Source organism: Mytilus galloprovincialis, chromosome 3 (assembly GCF_965363235.1).
Source record: "Mytilus galloprovincialis chromosome 3, xbMytGall1.hap1.1, whole genome shotgun sequence".
Taxonomy (NCBI): domain Eukaryota; kingdom Metazoa; phylum Mollusca; class Bivalvia; order Mytilida; family Mytilidae; genus Mytilus; species Mytilus galloprovincialis.
This window is the reverse complement of record NC_134840.1, coordinates 76,966,368-76,978,956: the sequence shown is the minus strand read 5'-3', so window position 1 is coordinate 76,978,956 and position 12,589 is coordinate 76,966,368. Positions and strand designations below refer to the sequence as shown.

The 12,589-nt window shown below is 37.2% G+C and overlaps 1 pseudogene; it reads right to left on the bottom strand.

Moving 5' to 3' along the window:
- Nucleotides 1–2,733: 2,733 nt before the first annotated feature.
- Nucleotides 2,734–12,589, bottom strand: part of LOC143066810 (crooked neck-like protein 1) — a 28,022-nt pseudogene continuing 18,166 nt past the window's right edge.

The window sequence follows — 12,589 nt, the reverse complement described above, 5'->3', positions numbered from 1 at the left end:
AAAGCGTAAATTGAAGGAAGAATATTGTGTAGAAAGAAAAACTTTTGATCGCTTAAACAGAAATTTTAAAAGACAATTTCAGAGTCAAGAGCGACAGAAACTTGAAGACAAACTCGATGAGACTAATCAGCGTGACTTTTGGAAGTCAATAGGAAATTTAGGCATCGCTAGTAACCGTAAACGTTGTATACCATTAGCTATAGTGGACGAGGATGGAAACGAGGCAACGGATAAAAATGTTGTACTTAACAAATGGAAAAACGATTTTCAGACTTTATTCCATCAAAATGGTAACAGTGACTCGGACCTTGATGAATCAACATTTAATACTGAAGTCGATGTTTCGCCGTTAAACGAACCTATCTCCAGGGAGGAAGTTTTACAGGCAGTATTACGTGCAAAGTTGCGCAAGGCAGCTGGAATAGACGATATTCCAGCTGAAGTTTTGAAAAATGACACCGCAGTAAATCTATTATTCCAAATTATAAGTGGGTGCTTCAACATTGGGAGAGTTCCAACTCAGTGGACTAGTGGAATCATAAACCCTATTCTTAAACAAGGAACAGATGATGACAGACAACCATTGAATTACAGGGGGATAACTTTAATTTCAGTGCCTTGCAAAATTTATTGCAATATTCTCAATCACCGTCTTAGTACCTGGCTTGAGAAAAACAACGTTTTATGCGACGAACAAAATGGGTTCAGGAAAGGTCGAAGCTGTGAAGAACATATCCATTCTCTATATTCCGTCTTAAACGATCGTAAAATTTATAGAAAATCGACATATGTGTGTTTTGTAGACATGCGCAAAGCTTTCGACACCGTACAACATAACTTATTATGGTATAAACTTCAGAAAATTGGTGTGCGTGGAAAATTTTTAGCAGCAATTGAGTCTTTATATAAGGAAGTCAAATGTACTATTCGTGTTAACAATGACCATACCCCGTGGTTCAACGTAGAGACCGGAGTGAAACAGGGCTGTATCATATCACCGACATTGTTTTCTGTGTATATCAATGACCTCTCACAACGTATCAATTCGCTTGAGTGTGGATTACAGCTTGATGACTTTTGTCTCAGTATACTGCTTTATGCTGACGACATAGCTTTAATTACACCCGATGAAAGTAGTCTTCAACGCATGCTTGATATTGTGTCTGACTGGTGTACAACATGGAAACTGTCCATAAATGTGAATAAAACTAAAGTCGTTCATTTTCGACCGCAGTCTTTCGATCGTTCTGAATTTAACTTTAAATGTATGGAGAATAATATCGATTATTGTGACTCATATAAATATCTTGGTGTCTGGATGGATGAACATCTTACATTTACGAAAAACTCAAAAGAATTAGCTAAAGCAGCCAGTCGTGCTCTAGGAAGTTTAATGACAAAAGTGGTATTAGCAGGAGGAATGACTCATAAGGTGTACACTAAACTTTATACAGCTACGGTGGAACCGATATTACTATACGGTAGTGGCATTTGGGGCACTAAATCGTTTAGTGCTATTTCAGCTGTACAAAACAGAGCCTGCAAATATTTTCTCTCCGTTGGAAAACTGACCTCGAATGTAGCTACTCGCGGTGATATGGGATGGACATCTTGTCACACAAAACAACGAATACATTACTGTAGGCTATTGTGTAGACTTCTTCGCACCGAACAAACTAGAACATCATATAAAATATTGAAATGGACATCTAGGAAGAAAAAGGGCTGGGCTTTTGAAGTTGACAAAATTGTAAATAGTTTAAACATTAGAGATATTGTGTATGACTTGTCTTATTCCATAAAAACTGTTATGAAAACTGTTATTGAAAAATTGGTAGAACTCGACAATACAGAGTGGCACAGAGAACTTTTCAATGATAGGCGCAATATACAAAATGGTAATAAATTACGCACATATAGACTGTTTAAAAACAATGTAAAAACTGAACCGTATGTTTGCCTAAATATGGCCAGGCCGGAAAGACGAACTATGGCTCTGTTTCGGTCCGGTGCACTACCCCTTGCCTACGAGATCGGCAGGTACTCCAGGCCGCCTATTCCGATAGAAGAAAGACTCTGTGTGTTTTGTAACCTTGGTTATGTAGAAAATGAAAAACACTTCCTTCTTGAATGTGAACTTTATAGTGACTTACGGTATAATTTATTTTCCGAATGCTCCAAATATATTGATCACTTTAGCAATCTTGATATGGACGATAAATTTATACAAATCATGAACTGTTCAAGTATCCAACACTATTTGTGTAAAATGTTACATAAGTTTTTTATTCGAAGAAAATTATTTTCATAACAAATTTATTTTAATCAGAATTTACAACTGTTCCTTAACGTAAATATTTTTACCAGTAGAAAATTTTAATACAGGCAATAATTTTTAAGCTTTATATTACATTGTTTACGTCAATTTTAATCATAGTCAAGAAATTATTATATATTCAGATTTTTAATTTGTTTTTAAAAACTTTGATATAAGAAAATTTTACAAGTATAAGAACTACGATATAGGAAAATTTTATAAGTATAAGAAACAATTTTAATGAGTAATGTTTAGTTGTTTTAACTATTGATCAGTAATTGTATAAAGTTTTATAATGTTAGTGTCTCATAAGTCAGTATTTATGGCTGGATATTGATTGTTTTATGTGTAAATATTATAATTGTTGTATATGTTTTATGGCAATCAATATGTGACACTTTAATAAACAAATTTATATACTTAACCCATCAACACCAACACAAGTGAATAAACTAGGATCCTTTATAAAAAAAGTCAATGGAACTGAGGACAGGGGACCCTTTAATATTAACCTGAATTTGTTTATATATATTGAGTTACTTAGTTGTTGTCTTTATTTGTTTTTGTTGTTGTTATATGTCACAAACTGTATAGTTTATATGGCAATAAAACTTTGAATTGAATTGAATTGAATTAACTTTTCAATGGTAAGAACTCTATTTTCTTGAAACAAATGAGATTCCATGATGAACCAGTGTCTTCGTGCTTTTAATTCCAAGCTGAATCAGTGTCCATGATTTTTTAGTAAAAATTATAAGTCAATCATGATTTTATGGAGTGAGATGAGTTACTACCCCTTATCATTATAACATGAGTCACTCCCTGTTCACTAATTAACTTTCCTCATCTGACATCATCTTCCATTTGTTGTTTCCATTTCTTAGCCATATCTAACAGTTTAAGATTTGGTTGAGAAGCTTCTTCATCAGGGAATATATAGTCATGGTATTCTTCCCAGCCTGCATCAGACTGAAAGAAAATGGTGGAAGATGTATTGATAATTTGGGAAAAGTTAATTTCTTCAATTTTAAAGCAATTAGATCATCCAAATGAATGCCCTGTGTTCCTTTATGCATTTCAGATCAATCTTTAACTACAATGTATATGGAAGTTTTTTTTTTTTTTTGGGGGGGGGGGGGGTTGGGGGTTGGGGGGAGTTGAAAATATCAATGATCCCATGACCAAACTGATTTATTTTGACAATTTTCTTGACCTTAATTCTGACAATGCCTGAAGTTCAAAGCATACAACAGGATAATTTTAGAATAATTTCTTAATCATTAATATAACCCTGCTTAGAATTTTCAGCTTAATAATATATTAAACTGCTTCTTGTCTTTATATGCTTAGAATAACATGTCAGTTTTCAAAAATATGATTGGTTCCCTTTCCCCATTTTATCAAAAATATCCAATTCATTATAAAATAATTGTTTATAAAGAACAGGCATGGAAAAATATTGAAATTTTTCACAACAGCATATGGAATATTTGTTATCCAATAAAAAAAACCCAAATTATTTGATATAACTTTTTGAACAAGAACATCCCATAAACAAGCAGAGAACATACCCCATCCTCTGTTTGGATTTTCCTCCTTTTCTTGATTTTCTGTGGCATTAACTTGTCTACATGTTTACGTGTCTCTTCATCCCCATCATCTGCCTGTAAATAAAAATAAGAAGTTAATAGGTGAAACAGATCTGCATAAACTTTGAAGTGTTCGAGTGGTCTAAGTAGTTCACTAACATTGATCATTAACCTGTTAACACTCAGGTTTTGGAGTTTGAACCCCAGTCATAGCAAATCAAACTGCATAGGTCATTTCTTTATAAAACTTTGAAGTGAATATCTCTAAGTCCTAAACATTAATATGTAGAATTTGCATTCTAGGCCTAAGCTTTTTCAGAAAAGCTCAAAACTATGATTAATTTGTTTTAGGCATTTTTACCCAAATGGTCTATCAACATAGTATGATTGTAATGTGGACAAAGGAAGATAACTCTGTTTTCAAACTACCACTTTCACAAATACAATAATTTAGAACATAACAAGGTGCATGCACCCTTCACAGTTTATCTATATTTTTTTTACATGCATGGTTATACAAATACATATAACTCTGCATATACAATATCTGAATGTATATTTCAATTGTAGATTTCTTGAAATATTAAGGGATAGGATGTACAGATCGTTTGAGTGTTTATCTCCAAAGTAGTGATACAGTTTTGGAAAATTGATAAGTATCAAGCAAGCCACATTAGGGTTTGATACATCTGTGCAATCTTTCTCCCAATACTAGCAAGCACAAAATCTTCATTGAAGGGTAATAACTTTCAAAAGGAGTCATTAAACATGTTAAATGGTTACAATCAGATTGGCATTTTGCAAATCTATTTCTATTCATTTTTGCAGTTGTTTCAACAAAGTTCAGTTAAAATACAAAAGACAAAAGCCATCACTTGAGAGACAATACCTCTGTAAGGATTAGACATATATTTTTCTTACTTTTGCAATGCTAATATCAGTTTTGTAGAAACATAAAAAAGTCCAATTTGAAGGTATAAAAAACTCCTTAAGGGATTTGAGATATAGCTCTACTACTTGTGATCCTTTTCACTTGTACTGCTTTATTCCATTCCACTTTATTCCACAAAGAATTGATTACTGCATTTTAAATTGAGATGATCTATTCAATAGATGAATATACCCAACAATTTGCATCAATCAAACGTGTATCAATATGAAAAATGCATTAGTTAGGTAACCAGGAAGAATAATTTACTGCCTTTAAAGCATAAAACCAAGGGACATTGTTGTACTTCATCAATAAGTTCAATGGTTAAACTAACAAAGTAACAGACTGAATTACAATAAGTTGGTGTTGTTTTTAGTTTTAAATGTGTAGGAATTAATTAAATAAATAAAACCACAAGGAAAATTATTACAAATTCTTACTTGAACTGAGTTTTTTAGTAATGATCATAATGTCTATATGTTTTTTACACCTAGATGTTGTTAAATGAATTGGGTACACTCCATTTACTGTGGATTCATTTATTTTTGTGGTCATTTAATTTCGTGATTTTGCTGCAGTCATTATACAAGCCTTTATACAATTTGTCATCCATTGAACATTTAATTTGTCACGTACTCGGTGTAGTAACTTCTGGGTATCGTACCAAAGTTTACCCCTGGATATTGGAAGATGCACCTTTTCTTATATATCTATATTTAACTTCTTAACTTGGCCTCTTTTAACCACTAGTGATATGTGGGTCGTGTTGCTGTCTTTTCACAGACTGTATCTGTCCAGCAACAACCAGTGCAAACCTATGCACTATTACACCTTGGCTGTATTCAACCTTTGCACTACTATCTTGTGCACTATCTGGCCTATTCTGCCTGTGCACTGCCTAACCAGTGCACATATTTCCGCACAGTCGCCTATGCACCTATTACCCGGTGCGTAAATACAACTTTAATACTCCTGCAACCTTATTCAGGTTCGCAGATAGATCCTTATTCAGATTCTATTTATTTTTTTATAAAGTGTAAATAATTACCTTTTCCCTTCTTTAAGGCGTCTGGATTATCCATCAAGCGACCCTTGTTCTGACAGCACATCAGCTTATATACTAAGGTTTTGGACCATACCATTTAATTTGGACGATACCATATGTCTTATTCATATGAGTGTTTATAATAACCTAACCCTTAATGCTAAAACGTTTGAATGACGGCCCTTATGTTTACGACTACCGATCGGAATATTTCCGGGTATGCTAACCACGACCGGTCCGTTACTGATTCTAAATATTATAAATATCCATAGCAATGTAAACAAAACAAAGCCGAAAGTAGACAACTGTTCAACTTTCAAACATAACGAGTTCGTATAACAATGTTTCAGCTTGATAAAAGAAATAAGATGAACCCTAGTAAAATAAAACAGATGATCCATGTTCATCACATTACCCACGCCTCCAGGAAATGCGTCCCCGCATTTATCGAAATCAGTTGAGCACATCTACATCAAGTGGACATTTTTCAGTCCCAAACTCTATCCGGGTATTGCCTCGAGCCATGCCATTTAAAAACCACAATTATAACCGTTACTTCTTCAGTAGCTAACCACTAGAACAACTCGTAGATGTATGATCTACCCAACATGACAAGATTCCCACTCAACTGTATACTATTGTCTTTACACTGGAAGAAACGTTAAACATGGACATCAACTTAAACACGTCAACTTAATCATAAGTACCCTTACATCGTTTTACATCTTTATTTGAAACATGTATGCTGACATATTTTAGAGCCACCAATTTTTAACCTTTAAAACCAACAAGCCAAATGTTACATTTGAAAACCACTGAAAATATCAAAGCCAAAACCGGTATGAAATAATTTTGCCTAACATCTGGCCACTTATGGACCACTCAAAGAGCTTGTTGAGAGGGATCTTTAACGTGCGCAAAGCGTGGTACTCCATGAACACGGAACCTCGGATTTAACGTCCCCATCCGACGGACATAATATTAAAATATACAACAAAATAACATTTAGATAGTGATTCCTTCACTTTCCCATTACTATTTTTTTTTATATGTATATACATGATAGGAATATATATACAACAATGAGATCCAAATTATCGAACAAAATCATGAAGCCATGCCGGCTGCTTGGTAACCCTGCGTAGCCTGACTCATCCCTTGAATTACTTTGATCAACAATGTTGTCAGCACTATCAAGCTCCTCATTGAAAATTTCGGGCAACACACTTTCCGGTACAAAAGCATCATCTTGAATTTCGAGTTCATTCATCTCTGTTTATCCTCTCAGATGTTGGCCCTTGCACAACCTCATTCTATCGACATGTATAACCTGTGGTCGACCGCGTCTACCACAATTAATGAGATAATTCACATCCGAGTATTCTTTGAGTACTCGAAAAGGACCACGCCAGTAAGATGTGAATTTGGGAGAATGACCAGCTTTTCGAATTGGAAAGAATACATATACTTGGTCGTCTTTCCTAAATTTGCTCCAGTTTAACTGTTTGTCATAATACTTTTTCTGACGCACCATTTCCTGTCCTACGTGTTTTCTAACAAAGTGGTGAGCTTCTTCCATTCGTTCTTGAAGTTCCCATGCCCATCTGTTTTGTGGAATTTTCTTTGAATAATCAGGTACCTCGTACATAAGGTCCACAGGTGTAGCAACTTCGCGACCTAACATCATGCGATTAGGCGTACATCCTGTGGTCTCATGTTGAGCTGATCTATATGCCATCATAACATAGGGCAGTAAACAATCCCAATTCGAATGGTGTTCGTCAACATAAGCAGTCAACATTTTGGCCAATGTGCCATTAAATCTCTCTACCATTCCGTCACACTGCGGATGGTAGGGCGTGGTTCTAGTCTTGTCTATCTGTAATAAGTGACACATTTCCTGAAATAATTCGCTCTCAAACTGCGAGCCTTGGTCAGAGTGAACTACAGTAGGCACGCCGAAACGCGTAATAACCTCTGCTACTAATATATTGGCTACAGTTGATGCAAGCATGTTAGGCATTGGAAAGCTTTCCGTCCATTTGCTGTAATATTTGCTAATGACTAGGATATACTTGTGCCCTCTCTCGGTTTCGGGTAGTTTTCCCAATATATCCATAGCAATTCTTTCCATTGGGTAACCCGATTTTTGCAACTGCATAGGAGCCCTTTGCCGTTTATTCGGACCTTTTCTCTTGGCACAAATTTCACAACCGGCTATATAGGCTACTATGTCATGTCGTACAGTAGGCCAGGCCAGTAGAACCTATCTTTGATTCTAGATTGCGTTTTCTTGATGCCAAGGTGGCCTGACGTCTTGTTATCATGGCACTGCTGAAGTATTCGACGTCTTTCTGTAAGGGGCACTATCACTCTACTTTTGTTGTTGTCTCTGTGTAAGGTACTCCATCCTGAATCTTCAGGTCATCAAACTGCGACCATAAGCTTTTAATAACATAATTGTACTCTCCTAGATTTTTCAAGTTAGGCTTGTGCCCATCTTGTACCCATTGTCTTACAATTTGCAAATTTTTGTCATTGTCTTGATGATGTTTGAGGGATATTTCTGTGTCGTCCTCCTTGTCTCTTTCACATTCATCGGGCTTTGATGACACTGTCTGTAGAAGTTGTTGTGCCTTCCAATCAGAGCTATATCCAAACTGTCTACAAGGTATCCTACTTAACGCGTCTGCATTCTGGTGCTGACTTCCTGGCCTGTGTTTAATTTTCATGTCATATGTACTCAACACTTCAAGCCATCTTGCTAATTGTCCTTCTGCGTTTTTGAAGTTTAACAACCATTGCAATGAGCTGTGGTCCGTTCGAACGATGAATGCTCGGCCATACAGAAAATGACGAAAACTTTTGACGAAGTGTACTACTGATAAGAGTTCCTTTCTAGTGACACAATATTTCCGTTCTGTTTTTGATAATGTTCTGCTTCCAAAAGCAATGACTCTCTCTTTACCATCAATTTCCTGTGATAGCACAGCTCCGATAGCGTTATTATTTGCGTCAGTGTCTAGGATGAATGGTCTAGATAAGTCTGGATGTGCAAGAATGGGTGCTTTAGTTAGTTTTTCTTTCAAGGCTTGAAAAGCTTCCTGACATTCTTCTGTCCATAGGTACTTTCGTCCTTTTTCTGTTAGTTGATGGAGACATTTGGCGATTTTTGCAAAATGTTCTATGTACCTCCGGTAATATCCACAGAGACCCAAGAATGAACGTAATTCGCTCGCATCAACTGGAATGGGCCAATCCTTTATGCTCTTTATCTTTTCTGGATCCGTGGCTACACCTTCCTCAGTGACGACATGTCCAAGAAAGTTAACTTTCTTTGAAAATAGTGTGCACTTCTTGGTTTTGAGCTTAAGGCCAGCTCCCTTTAGTCGATCAAAAACCGATCGCAGATTTTCGAGCATTTCCTCAAACGATTTTCCAACCACAATTATATCGTCCAGATAAACTAGACATATACTCCACTGCAGTCCCGCCAATACTCTCTCCATTAATCTTTCAAAGGTTGCTGGTGCACAGGCAAGGCCGAATGGCATCTGTCGAAATTGAAACAGTCCCCTTCGGCTGGCAAATGCAGTTTTCGGGCTATCTTTCTCTGCCATTTCCACCTGCCAGTATCCCGAACAAAGGTCTAAAGTAGAGAACCATTTATTTCCGGACAATTGCTCCAATGAGTCGTCGATGCGGGGTAATGGATATGCGTCTTTTACTGTTGAATCGTTGACCTTGCGATAATCAACGCAAAAGCGTGTAGTACCATCCTTTTTCTTTACCAGTACTATCCCAGACGACCATGGACCGTCGGCTGGCTCAATTACTCCACGTTCAAGCATGTCATCGATATGTCTATCGACTTCCTCTCGCATATGAATGGGGGTGCGGCGAGGCGGTTGTTTTACTGGTGCATTATTTCCTGTATTTATGGTGTGGCGCACCAAATTAGTTCTACCTAAGTCCCTGTCGGATGCTGTAAAAAGATCTTTGTATTCATTGAGAAGATTTTCAACTCCAGGTTTTTGCTCCTGGCTAAGATTTCCGCTGCAATTACTCAGTAATTTTTGCAACTCAATTCTTAGGTTCTGATCCTTATGTATATCAGTAATATTTTTGTCGTCGCTTATCACGTCCTGGATAGGGCTTATATTTCCTACAATTGTCCCAGCTCTTATTATCTTCACTACATTCGATACATTCATAAAGCGCAGTGGTACGTTTTCTGAGGCTGTAACTAAAGTTCTTGCCATTAAGGCACTGTCCTTTGCTACAAATTTGTCACAGGGTTCAATGATTCCTAAGCCTACTTCATTCTTTGTTGACGGATATTCGTTAATGTGACCCCGGACCATAGCTTCTGTACCTGGCTGTATGCACGTATCTTCAACTACTGACACTTTATAGCAACCGAGCTGTCCAGTGAAGTTCAGTGGTATCACCTGGTTATTGCAAACCATATGTTCTTCTTGTAAATTAATCAGACATCTATTTTTCTTGAGAAAATCTAAACCAATGATACCGTCTAAAGCAAGATCCGCTACTACTGCCTTTGTTGAATATACGTTTTGATCAATCCAGATGTGAAATTCACCTTTTCCTGCAACGTTTAGTGCAGTGCCGTTTGCTGACATAATAGTTTGAATCACTTGATTGAGGTTTGGCATCTCTTCCTTTCTCAAACTATTGAATAATTTATTTGATATAAGAGTGACAGTGGCGCCTGTGTCTACGAAAAAACTGGCCTTTATATTTCCTATATCTACGTCTATATATGCCCCTGCTTCTTTCGTAGAGTTATTTTGAACATTCAGCTTGATTTGCTTTCTCCGCTGTCTTCTTGTTTTAGAATGCTCTGGCCTTGCAGAGCCATTTTCATGGTTCTTGTATTGACCGTTCCCATTGCCGCCTTGCTTTCGTAGCCTACATTCTCGCTTAAAATGTCCATATTTACCGCAATTGTAACATTGTTGATTCCGTTTCCATTCCGGATCGACAGTGTTTCTTTGTCCGCTGTTTTTAAATTCATTTAACTCCATTCGAAGTGATTCCAATTGCTTAGTAAACGACTCCATCATTTCTGTAAACTTATCGTCCGTAGATAATTTTTGTGTACTATTATCTGCATGCGTAGCCCGCATCTGAGGTTTTACAAAACCTTGTCTTTTCTCTGCTTTGTAGAACGCCTCAAGTTCGACAGCTAAACAGATTGCTTGATTTAAGTTTTGCGGTCTGGATTGCTTAATTTTTATCCTCATTTCATTATCGTGCAATGCATCTAAGAAATAATCCTTTGATAATGTTTCTTTTACTTCAGTGGGTGCTAGTGGGTATGCTCTGTTTACTAATCGCCGTATAGTTTGTCCTAGTTCTGGCAAGGTTTCACTTGCGCACTGGCGTCTCTCCTTTAATTGAACTCTGTATAGTTCGTTCTGATTTGGCGGAGCAAAACGCTCTTTTAATGATTTCACTAAGGTCTCATAATTCATTTTCTTATCAGCTGGTAAATCGCTGAAGACACTCTGTGCGTGCCCGCGAAGGGCAGCGGCAAGGTAAAGCCCCTGCTCATATTCGTCCCAATTATTGATGATAGCACATGCTTCAAAGTGCGATTTAAAATCAACCCATTCGCCAGACCCATCATAATTGGCCAGTTTGATTTCTCTTCTCGTATTCTTTCCATGCGTGCGTACTTTTTCCTGGTTATTGACAGCCTGTTTTGCATTCCTTTGGCTAGGTCTTAAGAAGGTCTGAACCTCCGCTAATGGTACCGGGCGTTGCGCTAGTTGTTTTGTAATGCCCTTGCTTAGAGCGGGCTCCCTGTTCGTGCTCACTTACGTAAGGTCCAAACAATGTTGGTGCATCATCAGCTCGTTGAAGCTGTGTTTGGACTGTGCGCCGAAATCCGTGCGCCTCGTCTGAGCAATACCAGAATCTGTCAGGTTTCTAGGTTGCTCTTTTGGGGTAGAGTGTTGTGGTGTCAAAAACCTAGGATTTTGAGTTTGTCTCAACTTTTCTATCTTTTGCTTCACATCTTCCTCTAACGTACTTATATGTTGTTGTAAATCGTCCATGTTTAATCAAGTATAGGTGCACTTGCCAATATCCCACCGCTGCCACCAAAATTATGTCACGTACTCGGTGTAGTGACTTCTGGGTATCGTACCAAAGTTTACCCCTGGATATTGGAAGATGCACCTTTTCTTATATATTTATATTTAACTTCTTAACTTGGCCTCTTTTAACCACTAGTAATATGTGGGTCGTGTTGCTGTCTTTTCACAGACTTTATCTGTCCAGCAACAACCAGTGCAAACCTATGCACTATTACACCTTGGCTGTATTCAACCTTTGCACTGCTATCCTGTGCACTACTATCCTGTGCACTATCTGGCATATTCTGCCTGTGCACTGCCTAACCAGTGCACGTATTTCCGCACAGTCGCCTATGCACCTATTACCCGGTGCGTAAATACAACTTTAATACTCCTGCAACCTTATTCAGGTTCGCAGATAGATTCTTATTCAGATTCTATTTATTTTTTTATAAAGTGTAAATAATTACCTTTTCCCTTCTTTAAGGCGTCTGGATTATCCATCAAGCGACCCTTGTTCTGACAGCACATCAACTTATATACTAAGGTTTTGGACCATACCATTTAATTTGGACGATACCATATGTCTTATTCATATGAGTG